Source organism: Cupressus sempervirens, chromosome 9 (genome assembly GCF_028749045.1).
Source record: "Cupressus sempervirens isolate cs-2001-9-10 chromosome 9, ASM2874904v1, whole genome shotgun sequence".
Classification (NCBI taxonomy): Eukaryota; Viridiplantae; Streptophyta; class Pinopsida; order Cupressales; family Cupressaceae; genus Cupressus; species Cupressus sempervirens.
In genome coordinates, this window is record NC_143126.1 from 445,612,599 (window position 1) to 445,621,303 (window position 8,705).

Here is an 8,705-nt window from a genome sequence, read left to right on the forward strand (position 1 = left end):
CAAAAGGGACACCATGCTAACATTAGGAGTCGATTACAAAGGAATAACGAGCTTCCTTCTCATTATGAAGACGCTTTAAACACCAACCCACCCAAACCTAGATCACCTAAGATCTTGATGCAAGGAAAAAACAAGAATCCCACATAGAGGTGTTGGGGGAAGTAGAGCATTGAAAACCTAGAAAGTTTTAAAAGGTAAGCCTCGGGGGTGCTTGATGAGAAGGGAGACACCTAGGGGGTACCTAGACAAGGACTCAAACATATATGCAATGATAATTGACCAAGTTAGAAGATTGAAAGGGGAGGATTGAAATTTGGCAATAGTACTCTATTGTAGCAGCAATTAAGCGAGAATGGCTATGAAGGCTCTATGATTAAGAGAGAAGAGCAAGGGCACCCTATTTCAAGTACCTTTCCAACCAAGTTTGCAATTAGGGGAGAATCGTGAAGGGCATCCTATTGCAGAAGAAAATGTGTAATTATTGTGTTCATTTAATCACAATGTATGTAAAAGATGATAATCAATTCCTCTACATGACCTATATAAGTTCTCGGTTGGATATTTTGCAACTGATAGTTTAGGGAAAATTCAGTCATAAAATAGGTAGACCAGTCACAGCTTATGAGATAGACTCTCTCCTACCTTATAGGGAAGGTTCCCCCTTTTCATCATTCCTTGGATCAACTCAAGATAAGCAAGAAGTTGAGATATTTCTAAAGGGTATTACCAATATTCTTTCCTCTTAATTTTCAAAAAAGAATCCACTTACTGGCAGAGCGAGTAATGGACAAGATGAAACCTCTAACTACACTTTTATCTAAAGTTGTAAATGGTGATATTGATAAACCTATACTAACTCAAAGGCTAGTTGAAGGTGTATCAGTTTGGCTTTAAGTCCGGTCTTAATCTATTCTATAAGAACAACCTTTACTACTAGGGCACAAAGACTTCCAAAAGTAAAGAATTCTAACTATTTTGGTGAATTAAGAAGGTGACGCAAGCTACACTCAAAGCTCCTACTCTATGTATCACTTTCTAATTGCTTCTTAACTCTTTGTGCTTAATTACTAAAAATACAAAAACTCATGAATCAAAGATAACAAATGCAAACATTGTCAAAACTTCCAACTTGCACTAATCACAATTGCACTCAATCAAAGTTCAGCTCTAATTGTTTCTTTGTATTCACTTTTCTTTCAAAATAGTACTGCACAATCAAAGTTATGCTTACACAATTTCTCCAGAGCTTTCTTGCATACAATAAAACATGATTTTTACAATGAGAGAACACTCCTTTATATAGGAAAAGGAGTTGAGAGTAAAGTGGAGGAAAAAGTGGGAGCAACTCAACCAATTTTGACATTTTCTAATTAAACGAAAGAGATTATTGAATTACATGTCATAAGGACATGTAAATTGAATCAAATGCAATTACACAATTTCATGCAATACATCATCTCCAATCTACAAACATGAAAAAGGAAAGAAAGAAAGAAATGGAAAGGGTTTAAACAGCCCAAAGGATTTTTCTTAAGTGCCTTGAACTTGATGATGACATCACGCGCTGTAGGAAGATATGAGATTTCCATTTTCTTTGAGATAGCTTATATTCTAATTGTATCAGCATATGCTGACTTTACAACTTTGCAATTTGTAGCAAGAGAATCCTATAGGGGTTTTGCTAATGATTTGTACAAAGCAAACATATTCATTGTGTGTGATCCAAACTCTTCAGAATCTAGATCAGCATTAACTTTGTATATTTAGAAGTCATCTACTCCATTGTGACCAATTTGTCATGTTTAGTGAGAACTTGACATCTCATTTGTTCCAAATAACGCATGGTCTCTGTTTCAATTGATTGACAACCTTCTAAAGTTGTTTGGAACTTTGTTATAAGTTTCCTTAGTGTATCTTCATTATGACCCATGAGTCCTTCACATCTGTAGAACTTCTCACAAGATGGAACAACTCCACATGCAACCATGCCATCCAAATCAAAACTAGCGAGTACATTCCAATCACACATAATTTCTTTCAAGGTGTCATTTTCTTGATTCAAAGATTCAATTAGGTCAAGCAACATCTCTTCAATATCTCTGAAACATTCAATAACTTTGACTGCATCTTTGATGGCATGAACTCCTTTAGAAACAACTTCTCCAAACCAAGTCTTTGGTGCTTCAATTATCTATTTCTCTTGAAGCGTTTGAGATGTAGTGACTGCATGTTGTGAAGACTGCTACTGAATGACCTCATGTAAGAGACCAACCTCCTGCTTGAGCTGATTCTTCTTATCCCATAACTCATGATTAATCTTGGATACATTAGCAAGTACATCTTCAGCATCCTATAAACAACCCAATCATAATTAATTACCAAGTTCAATTTTGGTGAACTTGGTATCCAAACAATTAAGTTCTTTAACTGGTTTGTGTGCCAATGGTTTAGCAACCTCTACAAACTTAGTCTTTTTAGAATCTGCTACAATTCTTGAAACAATATTTTCTTTCAAAGATTTAGACTTATTTTTATTGATACAAAGATTATTTGGAGGTAGCACTATTAGGGTTAGTCTGGGACAAGTAATACCTACAAAATAATGGTTAGAATTACAATAATAACTAAACTAACTATATTTTTCTACCCTCTAATTTAACCCCAATATTAAGAACGTCTCCAGATCAAGCTTCCTAACTCATAGTTACCTCTCGTCTTTCCGAAAGCGCACCCCTTAAGAATCTTCTTGAACGGGCATCCTCTATCCAAGGCCAATCACATTTGCATATGTTGACATCATCAAAATATTCTACCACATTGATTCTCAGCCATGGTGGACAATGGAGATCTTAATGTCTGACATGCTCCATGTTTCGAGTCTCATTAATATCCATGGTGCTAACCCCATAGGTTAACACAATATTATCCACAACTATGATCCATTAATATAAATTAATTATGATCCATTAATATAAATTAATTCATAAATATTATTAAATAGATACAATCCATAAATATATCTTTCTTACCTTCTTTTTTGCTTGGTCCATGTGGCTCTATCTTTAGTTGGCCCTTCAATGAATTATTTTGTTTAGAATTATCTCAACTCTATATTTACTTTCCATATTTATTCATTTTCTAATTATAAGGAAAGGACAAAATATACTTTTTTGTTTCTTCTTTTCCAAGAGTCACAACCTTTCATAATACAAATCTTTTGAAAAGTCACAACATTTCGTTGTTATAATCTTTTTTAAAAGTCACAACACTTCATAAATAAAATCTTTTGCAAAAGTCTCAATACTTTATAATCACAATATTTTTTAAGAGTCACAATTATTCATAGTTATGACCCTTTTGAAGGTTCACATCCTTTTAATATCATCAATACTTTTTCAAAAAATCACTTCCTTATTTTCCTCATATTACTCTTCTTTTCCATTTCTCCTTTTTGAACTCCTCTCTTCTCCTCCTCTCTTTTTTTCACTCTCTAAAATAAACTCTCCTCCCTTTTATATCTTAATTTTAAGGAGTCATATTTATTTGTTAAGCATCTCTTAACTTTTCATTATATTTAGTTAATTTAAATTATTCTATGTTATATTATTTCTTTACTTACTGATTTGTGTTTATTATTATTTCTTATTAAATTCTATTTTGAAAGTTAACATACTTTCTACAATATTGTCTCTTGTATTTAATTTTATTTCTTTATTTACTCTTTGAATTTTATTATTTTTTAATTATTTAAAATATCATACTAAATATTATTTCATTGATCATATAGATTAAATAATAGCTATTTCCTATTTTTTAACTTATTTTTTATCAGTAAATGGCCAAAGCCTTGTATTATAATTTAATAAATGAAAAAAATTTACATAGGTTGTCCATTCAAACGGGCACTGGTAGGAAAGAATGGATATTATTAAATGGCCCCCCTACTATTTTCGGGTTCACCAAAGCCTATAGGGTGGGAACTAGAGTGCGCCTGCCCTCACGAATAGTAGGGAGCCTAAGGAACTATATCTCCCTATGCTGAATAGGAGGGGCTCGATATAACCCCGCCACTCATCCCCACACATGTTTCGAGCCCCTCTATCTATTAGCCCTACTATTTGAACATAAGGCAATAGTGGGTAACTCATAATTTCTAAACTGTAGGGCCATAGAATAGTAGGGCCAATAGATAGAGGGGCCTACAATGTGTGTGGGGATGGGAGGGGGGGTTATACCGAGTCCCTACTATTTGGCATAGGGAGCTATAGTTCCTTAGGGTCCCTACTATTCACAAGGACAAGTGCACTCTAGTTCCCACCCTACAGGCCTTGGCGAACTAGAAAGTAGTAGGGGGGCTAGTTAATAATAGTTGGGGCAGGGGCCCTACATTTGCACCACAATTGGCATATGAGAGTGTAGGGGTAGGGGTTGATCTTGTTTTATTTTACATAAATGTATTTTAATCAATATATTTTCTTGAGAAGATGAGAAACAAGGTGAATCTATCCCACATCTACAAATTTCCTTTTTAGATTGTGATATGTAGCTGGAAACTGCATCAAAAACACTACTCACTTCCATATAAGGTTAGATGTCAGCTTATAAGATCATATAAATAATAGAGTCTGAAATTCCATACTTTCTGATGATTAAAGGTAATCTAATTGTTACTTGATCTAACTTGTCCATTGAGGTAACATTCTCAATTATAATATTACATGTTTCCTATCAATTGTAGACCTAAGAAATTACTCATTTAATTTAGATCTGCTAGCCTACTTTGAGAAGGTGCAAATCAAAACACGATGACAAAAATTGATCAAAATCAGTTTGGGAAGGATGAAACATAAGTTCCCTATTTCCTTAATTAGCAGGAAATCATTGCCCACAATTACTAACACCTCCAAATGCAGAAATTAATCATTCTAATTTTTAACCCTTTTGTTGACTGACTCTGTAACTAATTTAGATATTTCTTGATTGATGTTTATGATAAATGATATAAAATTTTAGCTTACCTCTTATTAAAAACCAATTTACAATCTTAATTTTCCAATGTTAAGATATTTTGATTATTCGAAGCTTAATTTATTAGCTTAGGATTAACTTTTGCATACAGGATAGACTTATTAGAATGCAAAATATAACATTGTTTCCCATCCTTACTCTAATTTGAAATACTTCCAGTAGAGAGGAAATAAAACAACATTCGTAAAATCTATCCACGAAGAGTTGTTTGTCCTCCAAGTGTAGTCATAATTGAAGATATGCTCACCTAAAACTCTATTGACAACTTCCCTTGAAAGACCATCCATGGAATTTAGAATTATATTCCATCTTTTAGGTTTAACATTGCCCCTGAAAGCCATCATTCTAGCTTCTAAGGCATGAAAAACCACTATAGTTGTTTCCATTCTAAACCCTATATTGTTGATAAGAGCCAAAGAAATGACAAATGCCAAACATGGAAAGTGACATAACTTAAATGGAAGCAAGAGGTGTTGAATGATCTAGAGGACTCAGTTATTCATGATTGTTTATGATGACTAAATTCATCAGTTATCGATGCTTCCAAAAAACTAGCTAATTTCTATAATGATTTCCTTTAAGTTATGGAAGTATTATTAGTTTTTTAATTTTTAATTTTAAAAAGATTTTTTTATTAAAAAAAAAATATTTTTTTAATTTTTTAATGTCTTGATTAGTAACTAATAATTCTTCTCCATTGGCCCCTTTATTTGCGAAATGGTTGGCTTTTCGATTTCCTTCTTTGAATATGTGTTGAATTTTAGTTTCCTCAAAGAGATCAAAAATCTATAATACTTCCTCTAATTTTGGATTTAATACCCAATAAGGGGTGTTTCTTTTTGTTAAAGCGTTAAGAACTATCTGAGAGTCCCCTTCAATAATGAGTTTGTTGATTCCTAAATCTAAGCATAGTCTGAGTCCTTGGAGGGCTTCAAGTTCAGCTAAATTATTCCTCATGTTACCCATATATTTAATTCTTCTGATAACCCATCTCCTTGAGTCCTTGTTTATTATACATTATATCCCTGATATCCCAGGGTTGCCTCTTGAAGTATCGTCAAAGTTCAATTTTGTCCAACCATGGGGGGGAGTTCCCATTTATATTTTTCCCTTGCCTCTTGGCTCCTTTTTTTGTACATTAATGGTGGATTGATCAGTTTATTCCAATTTCTTTTCATCGTACCATCCCAATTAGAAAATGCTCCTTCTCCTTTTGGGTTCTTCCTTAGATGTGTATTCATCACTTCTACTGTACACACTTCTATTTTATTAAGTAGCATAGAACTTGTTAGTTCTTTTTCATAGAATATCCTTCTATTTCCTTCTTTCCAGATTTCCCACAAAAGGATGAAAAGAAAAATGTTCCATAGTTTATTATAGATATTATGAAAACTATCAAAAGGCCAACTTTTTATATTGCTCTCAATGCTATTAGGTAATGTGAGGACCAATCAAGCTTTAGTCTTAACCATTCTCAACAGTCTTGTGAGAACTTGCACTAAAATAATAAGTGTTCAATAGATTTGCTATATTTTGTACATAAAATGCATCTTGATGGCCCTTCGAATCCTATTTTCCTGAGCATGTCTACTGTCAATGTCCTCTTTTGGAGTGTAGCGTAGAGGAAGATCCTTGCTTTAGGGAGGCAAGTAGAGTCCCAACATAATTTAGGGGTATGTCTACCTCATCCCATCTCTGTGATTGGATAATGAGAATGTAACCTTTTTTAACATTATATTTGCCATCTTTGGAGGCTCCCCATATAAGTTTATCTCCTCTTTCTATTTGATTCACTTTCCTCTCTTTGAGAATCTTTCCAAAAGCCACCTTTTATATAGGGTCCAGATTTAAATTTTCTAGAGTTTTCTACTTCCATATTTCTAAACCATTTTCCTCTGTGAGATGTTTGTAATTACTCACTTTATCCCCCCATAAGTGTACTAATATTTTTTTGACATTCTCTGAAATGCCTAAGCTATCCAAGGGGGGATGACCATCCCATGAATCTTCCCAAAATAGGGCTTCTTCTCTTCTTCATGTATCCCAAGTAATGTATTTACTTATCAGTGCTCTACATTTGGTAATGAAATTCCAGCACACATATCCTTTGGGTAAATGTCACATCCTAAAGAGAGAAGTAGGATCAGCTACAATTAAATATTTATTATATAGAATCTTAGCCCAATCTTTGTTTTTTTCCATTGTAAATTCTCCAAACCATCTTGGCACCCAAGGCTTCATTCTGACAATACAAATTTTTTATTCCTAAGCCTCCTAGTTCCTTAGGTTTGCTTGTGTTTTCCCATTTTATTAATGCCATCTTTTCGTGTTCCTCTGTATCATTCCAGAAGAAGTTTCTGAGTTTTGCTTCTATTTTTTGTTAGTTTTTTGGTTTAGGGGTGTAAGAATTTGGTATAGCTCTGATGCCATGTAAGAATTTGTCTTAGGGCAAAATGATGCCAAGATCAAGAAGCTCAAGAATAAAGCACAATATGGACCAAATAATGTATGATCATAATAACAATATGATAATGAATTGATTGTGTACATACACTAGAAGTGCTTGTATATAAAGGCCTCTAGAATGACTAGGAGTTAGCAAAATGATAAGCCTTACAACTAAGCACATGTCCACCAAGAGTGGATTATCCTCCATTGAGCACAAGAGTTTGTGTGGTGATGAGAGGATAAGCTTTACATAGGTGTGTCATGTAGAAAGATGTTGTAGACACCATGTGCTTAATTAGAGCACGAACAACTACGTTGTCTACATGACAACTCAATTGATTAAACAAACTCCCGCGTTGTAGACACCATGTGCTAAAATGAGTTGCTAACTCTTGTATTGTCAATAAGACAACTCATGAGTACGCATACTCCTAGGTGTCTATATGACAACTAATAAAATAATGCATTTAATCAAGTAAACTTAAGTAATGTGTAAATAATAATTAATTATTTACACTAACACACACACCCCCGCCCCCTCCTCCCTTAAGTGCAACTTAGGGGAATGCACTTAAGCTCACAAAAGCTATGATGAAAATGCATGATGGGTCCCAACTACTAGGCCATGTTAGGTACCCATGTACAAATGCAAAGCTCTATATACAATGCTATGCAATGCAATGAAATCTCTCTAAAAATGGAGAAAGAGGGAAAACCTCATGGGAAAAACGCTCTCCCAAAAAGAGAGATAAATACAATAAAGAAGAGAAGAGTCATGTGATCCCCTTGGTCAAAAATCTTGCACCCCCAAGAGATCTTGCAAATGAAGATACTTGACCTCAATGAAGGGCTTGGTGAAGATGTTTGCAATCTATTGCTCTGTAGGACAATACTGCAATGCAATGACCTACTCATGAATCAACTCTCTTATGTAGTGCATATTAACTTCAATGTGTTTTGTCCGCGAATGCTAAATTGGATGTTTTTAGATCTCAATAGCACTATGATTATCACAATGCATGATTTTGGGTCTAGGTAGATCAAAACCAAACTCCTTCAGAATATTCTACAACCAAATAGCTTTTGTAGCTGCAGTGACAGCTCCTTGATACTTAACCTCAATCGATGAAAGAGCAATAGTGTTTTGATTTTTACTCTTCCAACAAATGGGGTTAGAACCAAGATGAAATATTTATCCTAAAGTACGCTTGCAAGAATCAATATCTCCT